The sequence below is a fragment of the Anguilla rostrata genome, chromosome 5 (genome assembly GCF_018555375.3).
Source record: "Anguilla rostrata isolate EN2019 chromosome 5, ASM1855537v3, whole genome shotgun sequence".
In the NCBI taxonomy this organism is placed as follows: domain Eukaryota; kingdom Metazoa; phylum Chordata; class Actinopteri; order Anguilliformes; family Anguillidae; genus Anguilla; species Anguilla rostrata.
Genome location: NC_057937.1, coordinates 10076133 through 10101482, shown reverse-complemented (window position 1 = coordinate 10101482; position 25350 = coordinate 10076133). Strand labels below are relative to the sequence as shown.

At 40.4% G+C, this 25350-nt stretch overlaps 1 protein-coding gene across 19 annotated transcripts in view; it reads left to right on the top strand.

Moving 5' to 3' along the window:
- tenm3 (teneurin transmembrane protein 3) overlaps positions 1-25350 on the top strand; it is a 484477-nt gene that overhangs the window by 205187 nt on the left and 253940 nt on the right. For all 19 annotated transcript variants that reach the window (XM_064335073.1, XM_064335078.1, XM_064335072.1 and 16 more), the window contains one exon: positions 14222-14398. The gene's annotated coding sequence lies outside the window, so the exon portion shown is untranslated. The remainder of the gene's footprint in view (positions 1-14221; positions 14399-25350) is intronic.

The following is a 25350-nucleotide window of genomic DNA, read 5'->3' as shown; positions in this document are numbered from 1 at the left end:
TTATTTTAGCTGCTGATGTGGTGTTCTGGAGATGCAGTATTCTCAGCGTGGGTATGATGTCGTTGATACCGTTCCAGGCTGGGGTAGTTTAAAAGGTCACCGTAGTCATTACCTCATCCCCACAAATAGTGGCGCTCAATTTTTTTGTTTTTCCCAATCAACAATCCCCCCCCTCCCCCAGAGATTGTTGGTATCACAAAGATAACGACTGTTTCTATATTTTACGTCTTGTTTATTTATATTCTTGAGTGTTTGCAGATTTTACATGCCATTAGAGATCAAAATCGATCAGGCCAGGATTGCCTATCAATCTGACTTCACTTGTTCTGTAATGAATCACGCAGTACGGTGAAGTCCAGGTTGAAGAGTGTCCATTTAAAGTGGAAAGAACGAGCCCTTTTCCTGAAGCTTCACCTTCTTTCTCTAATGCTTGCTCCTCCATGTGAAGCAGTCCGATCTGGTTCTCCAGCACGTCACCACCGATGAGTAAAGTGTCTTAAAGAAGGAGCTTAGCTCATGGTTTTAGTCAATCACACTTTGTGGAGTATCGCAGTTGCAACAATTGCAGTTCCTGTAGAACTGGGTCTTGGTGCGAGGCTGTTTTCTTGGGGTGGAAGAGCTTGCGGATTGGAGGGTGGTGGAGGCCGGGCTTGTTGGTTTAGTTTCCGTCGTTCGCCTCCGAGATTAAGGCCCCTTACTCATCCCTGTGGGCTCTGCAAGCTCTCTCAGGGAAGCCATTTTAAAATTATAATGACTGCATACCTGCGATTTGAAACAGGACTTCCTTTCTCCGATTCCTGAGCTTTTTCTCACAGGGAACACTTCCCTCTGTAGACCTCATTACCAACACTACGGAGATCTGCTGTTAACGTGGGGGTTGTAAAGTCAGTAAAGCACAGCATTTATGCGGCGGTCCCATCAATTGTGAATGCAAAAAAAACGCTTTGAATGCTGCGCTCGATTTTGAATAAACGAACTCGGAGACTTTGCAGGAAGTACTGGGGTTTACATAATTGAGTCACTGGCACTGAGAAAAACATCTTCCTTTCCTGGTCACTAGTGTGCAGCCCGGTGGTCTTTGGGGATGGAAGGTCAAGACCAGCCAGCGTTAACATACTGAGTTTAACAGATGAGAGAAGAGATTCAGAACTCTGAGAGAGGCCCCCCTGCCTCTGTTCCAGCCCCCAGCCCCCCACCCCCGACCCTCGCAGCAAGCTGAGTTGGAGCACAATCTCTGTCTCAAATCCCAAATTGTTCTACCAAGGTCTTCTTTATTTTTGTCCTTTAAAATGGGTCTCAGGTTCAGTTCAGGCTGTTTCTTCGAATTTAGATGCGTTCTCCACCTTCCGTTTTGAAACAGCGCTAAAAAAAACAAACAGGCAAGATTAATTATCAGAGCCCCCGAAATGCAGAAACACAAGCCAATATCTCAGCAGATAATGGATATCATTACTGCAGGCGCCTGTCCTAGGAAGCCTGGCTGGACTGCAAGTGCTTACATTACCTTAGACCTTACATTATATTAACGCACACATTAATATTTATGAAAGCTTGATGTCACTGTAATGTTTTATATATTTCAGAAAGATTTATGGCAGTTTACTCATCCTATTAGTGGATGGTCTCCAGAAACACAGCTTGAATTTGAGGGAGGGTGTTCGCTAGCATTAGCTTCAGCAAGGCTATTTTCCTTACAACGCTCGTAACTTTGAACTCGGTCATTAATCGGAATTGTAATATTGTTATCAGTTGCAGTAGTCGTATTAGTCATGATTACAGTAGTAATGACAGCATTATTGGGGATTTGACACTGGTTTTGTGGCCTTGTGTAGATTTACGCAAACTGTGATCTCTTGTAAAATTCAAACTCATAAGCCTATTGAGCATTGGAAATGTAAGTCACTCTGGATCGTTGTATGCAAATGCACAATCCTCTTTAACACATCGTACCACAATGTAAAACAAACAGGAGACAAAATAATTATGATGAATCAATGAAACCTCACGTGTAATCTTATTCATTATGAGCTATTATCATTTGCAAAAAATGTAGTAGATTCTTAAATTAGTTCAAAGAAGGGAGAGGGTGCGTAAATTAATTTTTTGTGCCCTCCTCAAAAACAAAATGTCAGCCGGGGCTGCTTTTTACTCAGCAGACCGCCGGTCGAGCTCTGTCGGAAGGAGACGCTTCACGCGCGGCTAGTACGGGCAGACTTCGGGTACCCGACCGACCGAAACATGTCGCCGGCGCGTGGAGAACCAGGACCGTCCCGCTGACCGAGTTCCTCCCGCCCTGGGCGACTCTTTGTGGCCCCGCGCCTCTGCGGCTGATGTGATAACTTCGGGAGCGCGACTGTGAGACTTTATTTTTGGAGAAGCGCCCGGGGTGTATACAGCAGTGTCAGCTGGTGGCGGTTTGAAACCAGTCACTGCTCTCAGTAGGATTTCTTTTCTTTTTGCTCGATCAACAAGCCATGTGAATTTGCTGAATGGTCTGTGCCGGCAGGCAATTCCATTTGTCTGGATAGCCTTGTCTTTCTTAACATCACTTTAAAAGAAGGAATAAGACCGCTCAATTTAGTAAATTATGTTTAATGATAACAAATAATGCAGTTTTAAGCCGAATAGGTAAATTGTACCTGTAACTGCGTTCAGCACAAGCTGTGCGTATAGCAAACAAACCGAAGCATTTTCCTGAGCATTTAAAGAGCATAATCTTCACAGTTTCTCTTTCTCGTCTTTGCTTCCCCTACAGCCTGAGTTGCATACACAAAGAAGAATGAGAAAATTTAACCACATATCCTGATGTGGATATGATGTGGATTTGTGTTATTTTGCGACATAAAGTGATGAAAATGCTTTCGCCCAATTAAACAGAGAAATATAATTTACTAACAAGAGTGCTGTCTGAGTGAGATGTGCTTGGTTTAAAGGTTATGCAGAATTTTTGTACTTCTATATTTGTAGATCTCAAGAGCTGATATTAAAACATTAAGTTTAATTATATATCTGATGGACTGCATTGTTGGCATCATTTCTAGTAAAAAGATACAGAAAATGAAGGTGTGTTTTTAAAAAATATTTTAGTTCATCCTCTTTTTGTCTCAATTTAGTTTCACTTTTGTGTAATTAGAGCCTTGGTCTCAGGCTCAACTGCACATCTAATTGCTGTTTTAATCAGCGTAGTTGCATTCCCGTCTATTTAGCTCCTAAGAATAGGGAGACACGTGGATAGAATAAAAAAAGATGTAAATAAAATAAATAACCTTTGATAAATATTTTGTACCCTTCTGTCAGCGTAGACTTGCAGACTCACAGGCTTGCGTCAGCCCCTTTTTTCACAGTGGATAAGTGCCTTGTGAAGTGAGGTTCACTGAGTTCTCTGTTTGATAGATCTGTATTTATGGAGAGCTTGGCTTAAAAGAGTACCTGCATTCCTAGAGAGAAACACAACAGTAGGATTTTAATGGCACCGGAAATGCTATGCTACAGGGCTAGCCAAACCTGGTCCTGTGTATGAGATGCACCAGATATTGTTGTGCACCTGAACCACTGACTCCAGAGTACAGTTTTATTAATTATTTCACTTAACAACTTAGGTACTGAACATGTCCCCATTATCGTCTGAATACTTAGGCTTCGACTTAATCAATCATGATCAAAATAATCTATCAAAACTGTGCAGTTAAGTTTGGCCAGATCAAGAACCAAAATGTTCTGGGCCTACCTTTACCTAGTGTTGCTTACAGTACTTAAAATTGTGGTGTGGTATCACATTGAATGATATGACCATGGCTCAATATAGTTTTTATAGCATAACGTTACATGTTATGTTGTGGCATTGACAAGACGTGACCAGTGCAACTGCAACTCTTTTTTTCTTCCATTAGTAAAAGTAGATGTGTCCTCTGCATTGGCCACTTAATTTACAGCACGTTTACACACACTACTTTCTTGCAGTGGCACTGAACGCATTCACAGTATAGGAACAAAAGCCCTTGTGTATTATGTCTGAATGTTGCCGGGATAAACTCATTAGTCAAACTTAGCAGCATTGAAACTTAGCAGAAGCACAATGAAAGAACAAAAAAACAGAGAATGCTAATTTGAGAATAATAAATGACTCCACATGTGGCTGCATTTAATTCTGCATGCTGCATTGAAATATTTACAAATTCGATGTAAATTAATTTTCAACCAATTTAATCTTTAATGCCACGATATATAATTCAGCGCGCTGCGGAGAACTCTTATAAACAGGGTTAATTAAATGTGATTAGGCCGATCTCACATTAAACATGGCCTGCATGTGTATAGGGTATTAGCTGCTATGTATAGTATGTAGAAAGAGTTGTAATGTATTTATATATATTTTTTGTCAGTAGTGATATCTAGGAGAATTCTCCTTGAGGATTAGAGTGGTGAGCAGTAACATGCTTAGCATTCTCTCTTCGCTCACAGTGGGTCTTCATGCAGTCTGTTTCTCTCTGTTTTCTCTTTGAATGCCCACACCGGAGGTGGCAATGTTTCTTAAACTCCACTTCAGCGTGCTTGCTTTCTGTCCCTCTTTCTAAGTGCGCTTACCGTACTGCGTCCCTACGCCTCGAACCGTACCGAACGAGGGTAGAGTTGGCATGTGGGCATTCAGCTGCATTTTAGTTGTTGTTCTTTTTTTTTTTTTTGCGTGCACTTTATTCAGGCTGGGTTGTTTGTGTACGCCGAGTGCATGTGTGCCTTTGTGTGCCCACATCTAGTGTGAGAAAGCCATTCGGAACAAAAAGGAACTGGGAAGCGATAGTCCGCTGCTTTTTACATCTTCAGCCCCTTCTCCCCAAAGTAAAGGTTACAGCCTTCAGGAGTCACAGGCTGTCACGGGGATGGGTGAGAGAGCAGGCTGTGGACGTGTCAGGGCAGCGCACTGCTGCGATTGGCCCTCTGTGCCACACCCTGCTTCCTGTGGACTGGGGGGCAGCCTGTGGGTGAGTTTACCAATAGAGGGCAGCAGCAACAAAAGCACAGCGCTAGGGGTGGCCTCCGTGTACATAACACCTGGTGTAGTTAGACAACCTCAATTTTTGTTTTCCTATGGTCTTGTTTATGGCTCGGTTCTACAGTGCCTTTTTATTTTTGCCTTTTTATTTTTATTTTATTTATTACCTCCAAGAGTGATTTTGTTTTTGATTTTTACTTACTTACTTACTTTTTACTTTTCACTTCCTGGTGCATTGTTGCACTGTGCTTTGTAACGTGAGCTGTTTGACACCTGAATTTCCCTCGGGATTAATAAAGTACTTACCTAATGAAGTACTTATCTATCTATCTATCTATCTATCTAAGTAGATAGATTTCCAAACCTTCTTTCCTCTAAAGCTTTTCTGAATTATTGTATGTCAGTTCCCTTCCTCAGTCTCTGAACATTTACTTGAATATATTAATAAATTACCTATATATGTTTTGTCCCCCATTGTACATTTTAACAAAGTGGACGTATTTGGTTGAAGGCCACAACACTAGATGTTCACAAGATCAGTCAGACTTGAAACCAGTGACTACCCCATTGCCATAAACAAACACCACAAGGTCAGCTTTTTTTGGTGAAAGTACAAAGTATGTATACAGTATCTTTAATGTTATGTTATTAAAAATACATGTTCATTTCTTCTGAATGAAGCAGAAAAGTAATTTCATGTGTATTCCCTAGAACTGACATATTTTTGTACTTGCTTTTTTTCCTGAAGCAAGTTGTGTACTGGTGAAACAGAGGAGTTTGTGACAGGAAGCACTTTAGGGGATCTGAATGCATGGAAAGGGAGTGAATCATTCATGTGTGTTAAACTTCTGCTTTCAGAAATGCCCTTTCACTTTGAAGGTTAACGTATTTCTGGATGATTTACTATATAAGAGGCACAGGCAGTGCGCAAGTCCAACTTATGCATTTCTCTGAAGTGTATGTGCATTGTGATGCAGGTTGAATTTCACTGTTGAAATGTAGCCATTAGAGGGCACAGTTGACTTTCCAGCTGCGGCCCTGTGTGTGGGCGTGTGTGTGTGTGTGTGTGTGTGCAGGTTTGCGTGCGTGAGGATGAGAGTGTGCGTGTGGTTATGTGCCCATGAGTGTGTGCGTGTGCCTGTACGTGTGCGTGTGTATGTGTGTGTGCGTGTATGTATGTGTGTGTGTGTGTGTGGAAGAGAGGCAGATAATACTGCAGAAATACCTGGTAGGATAAACTCAGATTTAAAATGTTCCCTTTCGTTCATGCCCCCCTCTAATACAATAACAGAATCGTGGCCATGGTCCACACATTGCAACATGAAGGTCCTTGTTTATGGCTACAGAACGAACGGGGAGGGAGGTGGGGAGGGGCGGGGCTTATGTGGGTGTGTGTTCTTGGAGCCACTGGGGCTCAGGAGTGCATAGAACCCGGTGGATTTATCCTTCCCCCAGCTGACTGTGACAGTGCTTAGAGAGCCTGCCAATCAGGAGTCTGACACCGCACTACAGACTTACAGGGCATGTTATCACTCACACGTGTGTATATGGAAGTCATTTTACATGCATGTCAAAATTCAAAGAAGCTGATATCTGATAAGTCATAACTGCAGGCATTTACAGTGCACATGTGTGCCATTCCGGTATGTAATCTCACAGTCTGTGCGACCATGCAAGCTTGTAAACGTTACTCTTATCTTCTTTTTTAAGTACAGCAGATATGATTTTTTTTTTTTTTTTTTTTTAATGCCGACTCCAGCTGAACAAGCCTTGAGTGTCAAAAGCATCACCCACACACAAGAAGCGAGGGCGTCTCAAACTGCAGACAAATTGTTGGCTTACGTTTTTTAGCGGGTTATTGAAAAGAAGGCAGCGAGAGGGGATGGGCGGGCAGTCGGAGAGGTGGGGGGGATGCTTTCTTTTTTCTTCTTTTTCTTGAAAGCTTTGTGGCTACCTTCAGCCCCTTCCCGCTGAGGGAGAGGTAGCCCTGGGGGGGGGGGGGGGACGCCGTGGCCTTGTGCCAAAGTAGCTGTCAGCGTCGACCCTCCCCTGCTCGAGCCTGACTGTGAGCGGGTTCAGAACGGCCCGGTGTACGGACAGAACCAAGCCTCCCTGAGCTTTTATCTGCACTAATGTCCGTGTAGCGATGGGCAAAAAAACCCACTTTTATCCAGTTATTTAGGCTTTTTTTACCATTATATTTCCTCCCTTAAATATTAGCTGAATACCAGACTGTACATTTGCAGACTTTATTATAAAAAGAAAATAGGAAACCTCGCTCTCCTCACTGTAATTACAGATGCTTATCGTGATTTTAAAAAATCTAGCACTTGAGTGAATTCCTCTGTAATATTTTGAGGGAAAATTGGTCAAATTCATTTTAGTTGCTCTTAATATTCACAATCCTTTCATGTTTTCTATTGAGGACTTATATTGTGAATTACTATTGCGTATTTATACATTTAGAGCTTGTGTCCTTGGTGTCTCCAGGGAACAGATAATTACCGTTGCTGTAATGGCTGTAGTTGAAACTGGGCCTGTCCCAATGATAATTTTGGACCACAGAAAAGAAAATATTTTTTTCTACACACCATTGCATGTCACAGAATCTGACGGCTCTAACACAAAATTTAGTTTGTCATTTGAAATGGTACAATGGTACAGGCATTATATTATATTATATTATATTTTTTAATACATATAACTGTGTTCTTTCAAAAAGGCATTTCCGGTGAAAATAAGTTCACAGTTAAGCTCAATTTATGTATGTTCTATCCAAGATATTGACCTCATATACTTTTCTAAGGGTAGTAGAAGATCAATTTGCCAAATCCTATTTAGATATATATACTGTCGAAGGCGATGCAGACTCCTTGACGACAGCAATTAAATTGCTAGACAATCACTTTATGTGATTAAAATTTTCTTAAAAGTTATAGATTGGGCATTATAACACAATTTTATTACATTATGGATGGAAGAGAAGATGAGTTATCTCTAATGGGGATATAATATCAGGATATGATTGATTAAATTGGAACCAAATGGAAGTTTGCACTTCACGTTCAGCAAAGTTAAGTAGTAACCAATGCAACTGTTTAGGGGGTGTTCATTTGTACATTTCCTAATTAGAATATATGGTTAAACTATACCATTGTGTTCTGCAAAGTCAGCAAATTTACAGTAGTTCTATCAGATTGACATTTAGCACCGTCCATACCCCAGGTGCAGTTGTCGGCCATTTTGGACACTTTTTATGGTGCTAACCGGTTGTGTTTTTCCAATCCATCCAACCGAATAGCTGTAGGTGCATCCATGTTTTTTTGTGACAGCAAACTGCTGTCTGTGCAATTTACAGCTTCCCACACACTCATTTTAAGGCTCATCAGACCCATGGGATGAAACACACGTGAGGCCTTTCACTCGCTGGTAGTTGAGTCGAGTGTCGTTGAATACGAGGGGGGGATGGAGCGGCGGTCTAAAGCTAGAACATGAAAGGGTTCGGGCAGCTGCTCGAAGAGGAGGATTGCATGAGATGCTGGGTTTTCTCCCTACCTTTTTTGTGAAATGAATAGCTTTGCCTTGATTGTACCATTTACAGTGGCCACTGTTTCCCGTCCCCATGGACCAGCCGGATTATTTACTGTAGTTGTCTGTTAATAAAGGCCTTGAATTTGAGCCCTGAAATCCTGTGTGCAGAAAGCCTCCTGGGTGGCTTGCGTTTTTCAGAGATTAAATTTGAAGTTTGCCGTTCCCCAAAACTCAAAAAAAGAGTTTCGTAATGAACCCGGGACCTGCACGCGTCCTCAGCGACACAGGCAAAATGGAACAAACGCCTCCTTGGGAATTAAAGCGTTCTGCTGAGTCTTTTCCCCCCCGGTGGACCAAAAGCATCTGTTAAGTGTAGGATTCGCACTTACGATATAAGGTCTGGAGTTTTTTTTTTTTATGTAGCTGGTGGTAGAATTTAAAAAAAAACAAAAAAACAATTTGATTACGGTTAATGACTTCCTAATCAGTTCTTTTTGCTTTTTCGCGAGAAAGCGGAAGCCATTTTGGAAACGCGCGAAAAAGAAAAAGCGATTTGCTGCGCCTCGCGCTTGGATATGAGAGGCAAAGTGCCTGGCAGATGGATGTCTTTAAGGGGTGAAATATCTTTGTGTGGTTGATAATAACGCGGGAGAGTCCCCGATGGGAGAGGCTCGCAGACAGAGCGTCTCTAGCCGTGGCGCGGCGTGGCAGGGTTATTAATGGAAAACCTACCCAAGGAACTTGATTGACCGATCTGGGTCTGAGTCGTAAACTTTATCATCAAAGTTTGCTTTGGGATTGCGCTTGCACTCTGGCACCTCACGTTTTTTGTTTTTGCTTTTCTCTCTCTCTCTCATCCTCTCTCTCTCTCTCTCTCTCCCTCCCTCTCTTGCCCCCTCTCTCTCTCACTCTCTCGCTTTCCTGTTTTTTATCTTCTTTTTTCTTTTTTGACTGCCATCAATTACGTGTTCTCACTTATTGAGCTAACAGAGCAGCAGCTGACAGGCCTTCTCATTCGGTCCCCGGTCAGAGCAGATAGCCCCTGATTCGCTCAGACAGGTCAGCAACACCTTTTTATGAGTCGCCGAGAAGTGACACAAGTAATTTGCAGCATCATGCCAGCGACGTTAGAAGCAAAGTAGGTGCGATCATTGGTATAAATAGCTCTTGTTATTCCGTGTAATAGAGTTACTCACAATTGCTTCCAGGTGGAAGGGGGTTAGCAGCCAATATCATCTGAAACTGAAATGTTCAGTGTTTTCTCCCACAGTTTTTTTTTTTTTTTTGCTGAGAAAACCAGATTGCTGCTTCCTGTTTTTACATTCGGAAAAATTAACCTCCCGCGCCTCTCTCTACAGCGTAGCGAGTATCATGTTCCGGGTACAATTCGGATACGTTACCCTGATGCATAATGCATTAAACTGCAGGAATTTAAGTTGATTTGTTAACATGAGAAACAGGGGTGATGGTAATTGAAATTGTTGTTTTTTTCCCTCCTATGAATTCCTGCCGAAGTGAAAAGCTATCGCCTCAGCGAGACAAGCTGTCTGGTGCCTGCGCCGAGTTTTGAGAAGGCAGACTCGACTCCAGTGTGCGCTTTGCAAGAATACTCCCTCCTCGACTATCCACCAAAAATACATCTGAATATAGAAAATAAGTACAGCAGACACACAGAAAATAAATCTGCCACAAATGAGATGTAAAACTGAATTTGGATAGCAAAGAAATGCCAGAGTATAAAATTGTCTGCACATAATTTGAAATACGGTATACAGTTATTTACTGTATTTTGTAAAACATATTTTATTATAAACCATTTCCTTTTAAATGGCATGGTGGCAACAACAGACTACAAGTGCATCGTATGATGCATATTTGGACTAAATCGGTAATGTTCTAAAGCACATTTTACCAGGTATCTTTTATTACCTAATGGCCCTGTCAGAACTATGTGCTCTATTGATACTGAATCAAAGCGAACCAATGATAACATTGTCAGCTCAAGCTTAAAATGAGATGAGCTCAAATGAGATTTGTCCTTAGCAGAGGACAAACATTTCACTTAGTGCAGCAGTCAGTCTGTTACATGTCAATGAAAACGCAAGCATAGGGAGAATGAAAGAGACTAATCTATGTAATTGGTCAGACTATTATACTTGACAAAAAGTAAGACAACAAAATTGATTTCTTCCTTACTGTGGTGGCAATTCAGCCATGTATAGGGGAGGCACAGAGCTTGTGTTTGTGATGATTACCTCGAACTTGGATTTTTATTGTTTTGCAATTATGAACAAATATGCTTATTTAAATTAGAATCGCCCATTAGCAATGGATGCTTCGTTTCACATGATTGCATCCAATTTGGTAATTCTGCCTTTTTGCAGTTCACAAAGAGAAGAATACACATAATATGAAGCTTAAGACCAATTTATGTTTTCAATCTGCCACTATAATCAAAATGACTTAATTTCACTTGCAACAGAACTGTGTATAAGTGTACATCAGTGGTACCAAAAACATTTCAGTTGCTCTTGGATGATACCTACTGAAGGCTTAGTACTCATGGAAAACAGGTTCTATATCTAAAGTTAAACTGTTCTTTGGTTCTTTACATATTTGTAGGACTTTGTGTGGGTGAAGTGAAGCATAGCAATAACACCTGAATTATTTTTGTAATTGAACAGCTCAATAATAATAAGTAAGGAATTAAATAATATAATTAAGTTATGTTGTTATCAAGTTATGAGACATAGGTACCCCTGGTTAAATGGACATTTCTTAATGCAATTTCCATGTAATGTGGAATAAAATGTGATCAGATTTCAAATACTATTTCCACTCAACTCTGTGTGTGTGTGTGGGTGTGTGCGCATGTGTGCATGCATGCATCCATGCATGCGTGTGAGATATAATTTCGGAATTCTTACTGTTTTAGACCATCTTTTCCTTTGTAAGAACTTTGTTAATATGCAAACTATCCAATTAAGACAATTATTTTGAATTTGTTTTTTTGAAACTGAATAAACCATTTCAATGACATTTACTGTTTGGTTTAATTTGGTTATAGGAAATAATAATAATAATAATAATTATTATTATTATTATTATTATTGTTATTATTATTATTATTATTATTGTTATATAAAATACAATCCCAGTCCTCTGGTATCCTTACTCCACATATATCTGTTCAGCATATTTCCGTGGATGTTCTACCACAGAATTGACATATTTTTATGCCCGGGATGATGTCATGTAGCAGGGACGTGCTGGAACACGGATAGTCTTTTATGTGATATATTGCCGCCCGGGCAAAAAGCACGCAATGGGCACTAATGCACATATTCCCCTCAGATCCATCTGTTCCTCGCTGAAATAATCAAACATCCCAGAACGAATAACGTTAGAGAATGTGTAAGGGAGAGGCATTTCTCCCTGCTTATGATGGGCGATGACTAGCCCGTCTGCTGAATAAAAGAAATGCAGCTCATACAACACATTCTGTTATTCTTATTCTTATTCTTATTCTTATTATTATTATTATTATTATTATGCACAGTAGAATGATGAGTATAATAACAATAATAATAATAATAACAACAACAAAATGATAATAATGATAATGATACTGATAATAATATTATTCTATATTATTATATATTATAATATCATTGTTGTTGTTGTTCTTATTGTTGTTATTATATTGCAGAGCTTTGAGAAGTCGATTCTTGCCAGTAGCATCTAAACAATGGAAATTGAATATGCTAAATATAATGAGTTGTCACAATACAATGGGAAAATATATAATATATAAATAATATATAATATATAAATAATATAGATTTTTTTTTACGCTTTCAGATAGTTCAACACATTACTGGCAGCAGCTCCCAAGCTGCAGTAATGTAACACTGTCATTTAAATACATACTGTTTTCGGAGTCGTTGTTTTTTCCTGCTCATCCATTTACAAGCACCGAGAAGCCAAGATCCTAAAGGTAATAATTTGGACACTTTAGGAGTCAGAAAATAAACATCCAAACGCACAGATTTTGGGAGCTGCGAGAGATGCTGCTACCAGCAGATTTAATGACTAGCACATGTGCTGCTGGAGAGAGCAGCATAGCAGAGTGGGGGCTTGAAACTGGGACAGCACTGCAGGTGTCAATCCCACACCAGTGTGCCTTTGTGCAAGATGCTCCACTCAACCTGAATCCCTTCAGTAAATATGCACCTACAGGATATAAGCAGATCGTATGCTCAGTAAAACCTATTTTGAACAAGGCAAGCGGAATAAATATATCCTAATAATAATAATAATTATTATTATTAGTATTATTATTATTATAATTATTGTTATTATTATTATTATTATTATTATTATTATTATTATTATTTGACCTATTACTTAAATATAAAATATAAAAATGAGATATAGCATTTGGTCATTTATCATCAGATTTGTCTTACCTGTCTGCTGTTCATTGGCTCTGAGGAGCGCTGTACAGCTAGAGAGGCTAACAAACCCCAAGTGGCCCTATGAATCATTACCTTCATTCACCGATCGCACATTTCCATTCAATCACGCATTTAAGGACACGGTTACAGTTCCCCTGCCACAAACATGCGCGCGTATGCTGAAAATATAAAAATGACTTATTTCCCAGCGTTATGTGACAACACAGCATGTTTTTAAAAGGCTTGTGTTCCATTATCTGGTTCATATGTGTAGTTGTATGTATGTACAGTATTATACACGCTTTTCAAAAACAATTTCCTCATAGAAACAAACATGAAAAAAATTTAAAGTTATTCAATTTGAAGATTATTAAAAATGTATTCTGGGTTTCAAGTCTTAAGTCTAGTCTCAGTATATTATTGTATGTTTTTGGGGTTGTAGTGAGTGGGTTTTTTTTTTGTTGGGGGGGGAGGGGGGTGGTACTGCTGAGAGTCATGGCTGTCCCTTATCTGCAGAAACACTACCTGCTCTGTCCCCCCTCTCATCGCAGGAGGTCTCTATTCTAAACCTTAAATCCTCCACCTGTTCTCCTAAGGATTCTTAATCTGGTTGCCGTGGGAAACTGTTCCCCTGGCCCCAAGCCACGGGCAACCTCAGCCGCCCCTCTCCGACCCGCCAGCCTCCGACTCGCCGGCACAAACGCGCGTGCTGGTGCCGCCGCTGAGCGTTAGAGTGAGAGGCTGACTGCGAGTTCCACAAAAGCACTTCAGCTGCCTGTGGAAGAGCGGGTTCAGAGAGCGGCGGCGGCGTCCACTGCCTGTCACGCATCTGAAAAGATGAATGAATGAAAGATGAATGGATGCACTGTAGGACCCGTGCTGTATGTGGAGTTGTGCTATTTGGCTGCTCCTTTGAATAAAACAGAAGTATCGAAAGAAATCAAACACACAAGTGCTTTTGTCCTCAGAGGTTGCGTCTCGAGTTTGGCGTGAGCAAATTAATTACGCTCAATGAAACCCACGTGCGCCCCATGTTAATTATCTGTTCCTGAAAAGAAAGAAGGGTAAAATAATGACAGGTCTTTTCCCTTCTCGTCTGCACTACTCTGTTTGCTGAGACAACAAAGAGATCAGGAAGTGGGGGCACGCATGGGGTGAGAGAGAGAGAGAATAAAGTAGCAATATGCTGACTGCTCTCCCCATTTCACTAATTGACCTATTTTTTTTTTTTTTTACCTTACAGGATTTAGACCTTGTCCCTGGATACTGAAAGAAAGACAGTTGCTGTGGAAGAAATTTATATGAGCAATGGATTAGTTACTTTTCATTTGTTCATTATTTTGGCATTTCTGACATCGATTGAAGACGGAGGATCTTGGTGAACAGATGATAGGCCCACTCATCCCATCCCTCTCTTCAGGTGAGCAAAAGCTTATAATATCTCAGAACAGTTTTACGGTGATACACACACAACAAATATGACGCCTTGTCATAATTACTTTTTCACCTGCCATAAAGCTAATAACCATACATCGGTTACACTGCATTGGCAGGTTTCATCTTAGGAAACATTGGTACATTGATGCATTTTTTTTTTTTTAAATGGGTCATATTCTTGAGGTTGCGATATATTCACTGTTCACAAAAAAAGGAAAACTGTTGCAGAACAATAGTGATTTGTTTCTGAAGCAACTAGATCCCAAAGTCTCACTGTGGCTCTGATACCGATATCTGCAATCATTTTCATGAAATGCGCCCCCCCCCCCTCCCCAAACGCACACACACACACACCCACATGCTCACACACAAGCTGCAAACTGATACCCAACAACAACGCGTCCAAACAAGAGCCGATGGCATCAAATATTGGCCAATCAGTGTCCTCCAAAAGCCTGGTCTCCACAATCAAAGTTGTAGCATCCCTATGATATTAAAATTTGCTCGGTGGTGGCTCTGGCTTTGTACACTCCAGGCTGGGAGTAAGAGGGAGATGAAAAGTTCCTGAGCTCCCTGAGTCACACCACGGGTGGGCTGCGAAAAATACCGCCGTCCCACAGTTCACTTTGAAAAGATCGCCCCTCCGCTCCTCTCCATCTGCAGAACTCTACGCTCCTCCAAAGTGGGACAATGGGGAAATGCACTTTTCTCAACAGTGGAATGTGCCTGCTCCGCATTTTCCCCCCACTCTCTTCGTCTCTGTTTTCAATGTGGCATCTACCAATTTAGGCCACTGTTTGTTTGGTGTTTACTGAATAAAATCTGTTGCCTTTGATGAATATTTGCATACACATTTTTTTGTCTTCTTTTTTTAATGTCTGCTGGTTTTTTTGCAACTGTTTGTTTATTTATTTAATTTTTTTATTTATTTATCCATTCATTCAGTCAGCAATGCATTGTGCGACTTTGACACAGAAGCTATTTTTCTATACTAACATTGTCTTTGTCAAACTGAGACCAGGAGGGGAGCCATCTGAATAGCCCTATGCTGCAGCAGTCGTCCTTTTTAAAATGACAGACATTGTTAGGTTTTGAGTTTCTAAGCAAAAAAAGAGAGGGGGGGGGGCGGCTGAATTACATTTTCTCTCCAATGAATGGCAGACTTTGGGCAAAAATTATTGGGCAATCGCATGCCTTTTATGCAGATAATACTGGCTGATGAAAGCAATGTTTTGATCTGCTGAGAGTAAATGCAGATCCCGGTCTGGCTTCAGTGGCGAGAGTAAAGCTGTATTCTGTGATAACTTCATCTCAGCATGAGGTCAGACGCGGGCGAAAAACTCGGGGAGGGGATTAAAAAAAAAAAAAATGACACAGCCCAAGCGACGTGCAGGCCACCTGCGGTGCCCCCGAGCCGCGGACTGTGGCTAATGTCGCTTAGCATTGTCTGAGTTCCCCTTCTTCCCAGAGCCAGAATGGAGAGCGCTCGGCCCATTTCTGGAGCCGGGATTAAGCCGGTCGCCATTTTCGTAATTACCCAAGACCCCTCTCGTTCCCACCTCCGAGCTCGCGACGAATCTCGCGTTAAGGACCGCAGACAATCCCCTTGTACACACTGCACTTTGCCAGCGGTTCACTTAATGCCTCGCCTTGGTTTGACGATTAAAAAAAAAAGATAAATAAAGATTCTGCATGACTGACTCAAATGAGTCACTAAACTCTTTTAAAGGCTATATTAAATAAATAAATAAATAAATATGCAGTGGCCATTTTTTTCTTTCAGCTGCTGAGTGAATAATGATTACGTGCTGTACAACTGAATGGGACTGATGTCACATGGTACAAATGGAATGCCACAAGGTGGTACTGGACCTAAGTTGTTGACATATTTCTGCATAGAGATAATATTTTCCTGTTTGTTTACTGAAAATTTCTTCATTTAAGCATTGCCATTAAAATGAATAAGGTTTAATTTAATTTCTTAGATAAATACATAGCGACAGAATATTGGATTCTGTGTATTATGTTTGAGCTTTTCAAAAATTAAAGTGATCATTTCTGTTGTTGTAGCTTTTAAAATGGTAGAGACATGAAGGGTTCACATATGAACAAAGTGTTATATAAATGAATTACACATCAAATATTTTTCACCTGCCAAGTTCCATTTATATGTTGAAGAGCTTGCAATTTAATAGTACATTTAACTATGTATGCAAAAAAACTGCATCCAAGGAATACTCTTCATTCAGTTTTTGAATGTATTATCCTGGTGATTTACATGTATCCAGATGCATTCTTTCTTCTGTTCTCTGTTTGCTCATGTATTTAATAGTTCTGAGCTGTGATATGCGTGTTATGTCTGTTTGGGGGTGGGCAGGGATTCTGCAGTTGATCTGCAGATGTTCTGGTCCAAATGAAGCATGGAGGCTTAGGAAACTGGAGAGTGTTTTTTGTTTTGTCGTGTGGATACTTACTCTCCTCTCCATTACGGGCCTGCTATGGTGGTTAATGACTAATTCATTGTGCTAATTCCATCTACAAACCCATATTCCAGGAAAGAGCTCCATATGCTGAATTATACAATTAAGTCATTTTAAATGTAGACAGACTTCATAATATGCCTCAAATCCAATCACTCTGGGTTGTTTTTTGAATAATTAATTTATCCAAAATATATGACCTGACGTGTCTGCAGAGAAGAGTGTTGTTTTATTGCAGTCTGTTGTGACAATTACTGTGGTCTTGCTATTACTCTTACTCTGATTCATAGCAGTAGCAGTACGCAGCAGCAATAGTAGAAGTAATCGTTTTGGGCATGTTGCTGAAATCATGCGATTCTCTGTTTTCTTTTATGGGTTTTAGGAATTAACTTTTTGAATATACATCAGAGAGAAAATGGAGTACTTCTTACTTTGCTTGGCATTTGTATTTATGGAAGTAGGCTGTAATGGACGATATGCTTTTCTGATTGCCAGTGTCACCTGTGTATATTCATGATGCGAATGACCCTGTTCACATTAATCAATCTGCAACATGCAAATGAAGTGCAGTTTACGTTTTAAATGATTAACAAAAAATTAAGAAAGCCCATCGAAATGCAGAAACAGAAATGATAAACTCTGCGTGGCGCCTTCAATGTACAGTACACTGACAGGATTAAGACGACAGTTCCATTATCATCTGTTCATAAATGTTTTTTTCTTGCCTCTGACCGCCTGATGTTTTCTTAGTCTTAATGCCGGGCCCAAAAGCTGAATGTTCTGATTGGGTCTGACAGCGCTATGGTAATGAGTCTGAGACGTCTGAAAGGTGACCTGTCGGTGGAGGCTCCGCGGACCCGCGGCTATGATAACAGTGCTTCAGCCGAGAACGGGGGGGGCCTTGTCTTCATCAATCACGTCAGCCCCTATCAAAAAAAACCGTCTCGCCTGCAGATCAGCAGAAAAACACTGCGCATATTGTCCTCCCCTCGTCACGATGCTAATTTCACACGCATTCCAACAGCGCGACATCTTTATCGAAATATTGCCACCTTTCATTTGGAATACGTGTGCCGCTGCTCGACGAGCTCCTAGGGCTCAGCAGAATATGATCAATTAGAGTAGAAATGAGGCTTGAGAGAGATGCTGTGGGCTGGTTAAGTGGAGATAATAATTTTTCTCACGGTCTGACCGTGTTCTTCACAGCAGTTAGCGGCAGACAGCGCTACCCTTTACCTGAAACTCATTTGTTTTCCCATATGCCAGAAAATGGAAAATGGAACAGGAGGGAAGAATGCAAACTGAATGGCTTTGAAAACCTTAAAGGAAGTGGGGGGAGGAGGGGGGGCGGGGGGTGGGGTGTGGATATTGGGTAATCTTATTCCTCAACTTCGAGGACCTGTGTGATTTATACATTATCACACAGAATGTACTGTAAATAACCTCTCAGCTAAAGGCATTGTGCGGAGCAAGGCGAATCACTGGGGAAAACAACCGGTGCGAACTCAAGGTTTTTCATAACTTTCCATGAAAATGCAGTTAGCAAGCGCAGTTGGAGGCCGCCCTATATCTGCATGACTTAAAATAAATAAACCTCTTTCTCAATTCTGACCAGCATTCCTTAGGTAAACACAAACAGAGACAATGGTACAACAGTGTACAGCCATACTGGATATCCTCCTGCTTTTATAAAGTGCTGAGTGACTCTGTTGGCTTCTGGTTCTCATATGAATCTTGTTTGCAAACACTACAGACTTCAAGTTTCAACAACGCATGCAAGAACAAAATGCTACTCTAATTATAAAATGTAAAAGACATATACATTACTTTTATGAATATAAATAAACACGATTGTACATGATGAATTATATACATGTGCATTATTCTAGTAATGACATACAATATTATTTATACAATCGTATTATTCAAAAAATATCTAGTGTATGCAGCATTGTTGGTTACCCATGATAAATCTCACTGAGTTTCTACTTGGCATGTTGACAGTCCTTGTGAGCCGCAAGTCTTTTCTCCTGTACTCCTATAATTAAGATGTACAGGGTGCTTAATATCCGAAAATACATTTAGCAAAATATTAAATATTTTTAGAATGTTCCTTTCAGTGATAACCACAACATACTGGTCTTGATTGGTGTTAGTGATTAATGTGGTTGGATTACAATGCAACAAAGCTTCAGTCTATCTGAAGCGAAAACCAAAAAAAGTCATTTGTACATACCAAACATTTATAAATTTTACTTGTACTTGGAACTGGAGGGTATGTGGTTCTAGCTGTCCAAGAAAAAGTCACAAAGAATCCCACATATACGTAAACAAAATCAAATGAATTAACTATTAATGAAATTCAACTTTACATGGGATATATTTTCAAATTGTATTGTGTAACATCTGCTGGAAACAATCCTCAGAGTTTCCATTAAAGAAGCCAGCTTTAACAGGGCATTTGAATCATACAAACCAAATTAAAATGGCTGCTGTGATACAGGATGAACTGAACCCCATTTTCCATGGAGTAAAAGGCATTATGGATTGATCACTGCATTCAGTGGGGGGTCAGTTTTAAACCATGAAAGCAGAATCACCCACTGCAGACATTTTGATCATAATAAATAATCATAGTCATTGATCTTCACAATAGCCAACATTAAAAGCATTAAATATAGCATTATTTGCAAGCGAAAACATTCAGAGTCACGTGCTTTGATCTTCATCAGAAATATAAACCTAAAAGCTTGGTCTGCTCTGTAAGTGGAAGATCAGAATAGTTTTCCTTTCAAGCGACGGTAGTTTTCTGAGTGCAGTAACGTCATTTATACTCCTGCAATTAATTACACCATGTTTTATGTTCTGCCAACTAGCTATCTGCTATCACACAGACCAGTTATGTTTAAATCAGTGGTACTTTTACAGAAAGCTGACAGTTGTAATGGAATTATGTTTTGTTGTCTTGATTGTTTTTTATTGCAGTGTTCTGTCATTCACGTGCAGAATTAAAAGAATGCAGTGCACTTCACCCAAAGTGTGTCCTAATAGCTTTCTTTCCTTGTCTTTCATTTGTTTGAAAAAATACTCCTCCACAGGGGAAATAAAACAGGAATATTATCCTGTCTCAAAAGGGGATTATTCATGGGTGTATTTTCCCAGATAGGTTTAAAGTTAGTTATAGTTGGTTATTGTACTGGGAGTCTTTGTTTTCTTAATGTGTGTGTGTGTGTGTGTGTGTGCTTACACACACACACACACATTTGGCAGTTGGCCAGATACAATACAAATGCATTTCAAGTTCATCCAAATTGTTCATGATAAAACTTAGCCTGTAGCAATACATCTTTATCAGACCAAAAATAATAATCGTGAGCAGGAAGAAAAACAGCATTAGCACTCTCCCAAAAAAACATTGCACAATAGAGAGGGACGAGCCCATTGTCCTCCGCTCTCCATATATGTCTGCACATTCTCTCAAAATGGCCAACAATGGCTGAAAAACTATGGCTTGAAAATAATGGGCATCATTAATGGCCTGCCATTGCTACCACCATCAGTGATGTTTAGCTATGTGGCCTCTGGTCATTTCTGCATAGCAACTTCAAAGGCATTTCCTAGAGGTCCAGTGATTCTGCGTCCCCATTAAAGTGGCCGCAGAATGCTACCCTCTGCGACATCCCATTTGCAAAGCAAAATGTCAGAAGAGGAACAGAAGTGTACACAACAAACCTCAATCATTCCCTTTGTTTTTGGTGATACAAAGCCGCGAGGCTTAGCAAGGCACTTACGACTTAATGATTGTCGGCCCGCCTCAACATTCGAGTTCAGAAAGCATTATACTAGATGTTATGCTCTGGACATTGCATAACGCCATTGCATTTGCATGATTTATTTGTTTGATGTTACTTTAGACAAAGAGCATTTGGACATTGTCCCAAAGCAAAATTTCCGTAAACCAACAAAGGGCGTTATGACAGGTGCGTTTAAAACATGCCACCTTTTTTTGTGAGTCTGTTCCCCTCCTGTTCAAGTTTGTGTCTGGATACATAGAGGGGTGGGTGATGGGGAGGGGTCTTTTGTTTCCTGTTCTCACTTCCTTTGTTTAGTCTGCTTATTCTGCTGCAGTTTTGAAACGTCCGGGTAAGTCAACGGTAGCTCTAACCTCCTCTGTCGTTTTATAGATCTGAAGAAAGTCTTATTTTTTATGTCAGCCTTACCACTCTGGGGGTCCGGTCAGACAAAGTATAAAAAACGAGAAAGCTGGGCTTCAGCCTAACAAAAGAAAATGTAAATCTGCTTTGTAAAATCTGTGATTTTGTTGAATGGACCCCATTACTGATAGCCAGACATCGAGCCTTTTGTAAAGTGGACTGCAGGTTGGGACAAGATTTCCACCGGTGTAGATTAGGAGGGGAAATGCATTTCTTAATCTTGCAGGGTACAATTTTGTTGCTCAGGTAGCCATTATTAGATATAATGCATTATCTCCATACGCTGCTAGACATACCTATGTACAGATGCTGAACATTTCAATAAAGCCTTACCATTTGGCAAGAGTTTAATAGTTTGGGAACAACTCACACAGAAGGCTTTACTATTTTTTGTGTGGTGGGGAAAAAAAAAAAGAATTGAGGCCAGAAAATGCAAAGGATAAACTCTTTCTTTTTGGCATCTGAAATGTAATGAGAGGAGAGGTATATTCTTAGTCCACCCCGTTCTCCTGCTGGTGGCAGAATATATATGGAAGAGGATAAAAAGTCTGTGTTAACAAGAGACTTGACTTTGAAAAATAAAAGAAGAAAACAGATTGAATTAATCATCATAGCATGTCTTGTTGCCTGTCCCACAGTGCAACGCACAGCCGATATTTGTTAATTATGTAGCTCGTAAGGTTTTTCATGCTATTACTTAACTGCTTTATGGCCTTGGAAAAAAAGCGTTTTCTATTACTTCATGAATAAAACCCAAAGGCCTCGTGTATCAAGTCTGTATCGGGATGTGTCTGCTGATTCCAGCTATTCTTAGAATATTATTTAGGTTATTTTATTTATTTGTCTAGCAGAGGCCCTTTTCCAGATCACTTTACACACCATGCAGCCCATTTGTCTGCCATGTACAAATTGTACTTTTTTGCCGGAAGCATACACAGTAAAATGCCCAGTGTTAATTTGACTCTAGTAGAGTACATACAATTCCAACGCGGATCCTATGTACTCTGTAAGAGCTGATTTAACGCTGAGCAATTTACTGTGTGCTGATGCTGTTCAGATCAAGTTCATTTCTCAGAGGTGTAAAGGTGGTGCCCCACCTGAAATATGAGTCTGCAACAACTGAATTACAAACCAAGTTCCCCAAACAACATAACGCACTGTCGCCGTGTGTTTGCATGTGGAACAGTCTGGCCTCACGTCCGATGAGAGCCAATTTGTTTTTGTCTGGCCTGTCAGAATTAAAGACCCAATCCTACAGGAAGAAGAGGAGCAGTCGACAGCTCTATTGTGGCAGACAGGTGTGCTTCTACCTACAGCTGTCTGAAGGGAAAAGGTATACCTGTGTAACTGTTAATAGGGAAATAAATCTTATTTTTATTCAAATTGCCTTTTAGTTATAGATTATAGCAGTGATGCCATTTGTGTAAATTCTAAACCCTGTATTTATTTTAAAATAAATATATAAAATATGATAAACAGGTAAGCCAACTGAGAATGCAATTCTCAGCACCACACGTGCTGTGAACCGCTTCAGTAAAGTGTATTTGAATTTGAATTGGATTTGGATTTAGGAATCCTCTTGCCATCAAATCAACCACGAAACAGCACACTATTTGCTGATGAGAGAGAGAGAGATAGATAGAGAGAGAGAAAGAGAGAGAGAAAGAGGAGTGTAGCAATAGTTTGTGTTGCATATTTGATTCAAAACGCACAACTGCCATTTTCTTGTGATTGTTAAAGCTTAGGAATGCATTGCCAATGAAGCCTCTTAAAAGGGAAAATGAAGATTGAAAATAGAGATGTAATTGAAGGGAGAGTGAGAAAAGGCAGCATCAGAGATGGAAAATATACAAATGAAAAAATAGACAAAGGAAGAAAAACAGAAAGAAATGGCAGACCAACGAAGATAGATTTTCTTATGTCTGATGATTCATACATAAGCAGCCACGCTTGCCACATTTTGCCAGTCTGGGCCATGCCAAGCATAAGGGAGGCCGTGTGCGGCACAGGGGGCACCAGCATGGCACCGCAGTCAGAGAACCAGGCCGACGGGGCGCGCCACCCGAATTCCTTCGGCAAAACCGCCGAGCTGTAGAAGCGGGGCGGAAATGTGCAAGGTAAGCTGCCCCAGCTGCCCCGGGTAAGCGCATCAGCTGAACAAACACATACTGTAATGCAATAAAGCCACGCGCCGCTCCCGGAGTTTTATTGCTTTGTCAGTTTGTGATGAGTGTCCAGTGAGCTGTTCAGCTGACAGTCAAGGTGTTCTCTGGCCATCAACCACGTTAGAGGAAGGAACTTTCATTCCGCGCTGGCGCATAACGGTCTGCTTTCCAAAGACTTGTCAGACTTCTTTTTTTTTTAATGTGTCGCTCTTTTTATTCAGGGGCTTCTTTAAATCGCTTGTACTGTACACGCCAGTGTACCAATATGAGAATTTCTGTTCTGTTTTTTTTTTTTTTTCCTACTTATTATTGGTTTGAACATGGGTTTGATATCCTTTTGAGCTTAGAAATCACTCTCTTGTGTGCGTGTGTGTGTGTGTGCATGTGTGTGTGCGTCCGTGTGTGTGTTTGCCTGTGTGTGCTTGTGTGCGTGCGTGTGTAACTGCAAATCATTTCCAAACACCAGGGGAAAATTAAAATGGTAAATCTATGTGGATCACTTTTTTCAGTAAATCTGAATAACCGATAGCATAGTCATTTGTCCCTGTATTTGGAGCACATATTGCAGGAATAATGCTAGTCATGCAAATAAATAATAATTTGGGTGTCAGATACACACTTTCTCAACTGAAATAGTATTTGGATCTATTTTTTTTTTTTTGAAGGGATGGCTTATAAAAATAACAGCGGGCTTCATTTCAGATCAATGTTAATGAAACATTTGTTAAATCTGGACCGTTACCACAGGAAACTTTAGTGTATCTATCAGACTCTCCCAGTAATTACCTCAAAGCACAGGGGATCCCATCTCATCCTCAGAACAAACGAGGTCACAGAAGACTATTGAGATGACAATGTCAATGTGTCTATGCTGGCAATGGTAGGATGCTTTGCTTTCGTATAATTTTACAGGCCAGTTGTTCTGTCCATAAATTTAGTGGAGTATAATACTGTTCTGTGCAGTTTATAATCACACTGTTCCACCAAGTTATGATTCCACAGAGTTATGATGATCTTGCTTCATTTCAGGCAGTAGAGGAGCTAACCTCAACCATACCAGCAGTAGCCTCGCTTCTTCATTCAGCTCTGTCCATTTGCCTCATGTGGCCTCTTCAATCCAGAATGTCTAACATTCAACAAAATTCCACGGGAAGGAGAATTAATTAAATATCCATTATTCATTTGCATTATCCAAGTTTCAGATTTCAGGCAAGTAACCAAACATTCATATTTCTTAATGTCCTTAATAGATGCTAATAATGAAATGATGATGGCTCAAAAACGCATCAGCTGAACTCATTAGTGTACCAGATTCTGTGAAGTTTGTGCCGGCCGTTGGCTTTCCTAAAATAAAACAAGATGGTTGAAGCTAATGTAACAATGCATACTACGTGTACGCACCTACATAATGCATGCATGCATACACATGCATTCACGCACGCATACAATTCACACTATTCTCATGCAATGTACGCCAAGAGGAAATTGTTTAATCTCCAAAGCTGTAAACAATGAAACGCTGAAAGCCCATTTCATTCTTGTTTCTTCCTTCTCTTCCTTTATTCTTCATTTTCTACCTTGCATATCTAACAACTGCATTTTCTAATTTTGCTCAAATGTGGCACAAACTGGGTTTCTGCATTGTCTGTGCTTAAAGTACTTTCCCTCTACCCGAGTCATAAGTCATGCTCAATTTGTCTGCCATACAATTTGTTCACACACCACTAAGCTTTCTAAGAGTGGCCCAGCCACACTAAATATTTTTGCAAAATAGAAAGGCTTTACAGTCCTTTTCAGAACATAACTGGGGAGGGTTCAGATTTAGCGCATTCACTGTTCATCAAACCCAGGTGTGGGCGAAAGTCAGGGATCATCAAACCCTGGTGCTGGACAGCCACATGAACTGCTGTTTTTATATAGCAACTTAGCGCTTAAATCATCAGTTGAAAGCGGCCGATTACACAGTTAACTCACCTCACCTGGTGTCTCGGAACTGAACCTTCTGCGGATTTTAAAATGAAAACAATACCCACCAGACTTTGTGGCTCTACGGGACCAGTGTTGGGCACTTTTGCC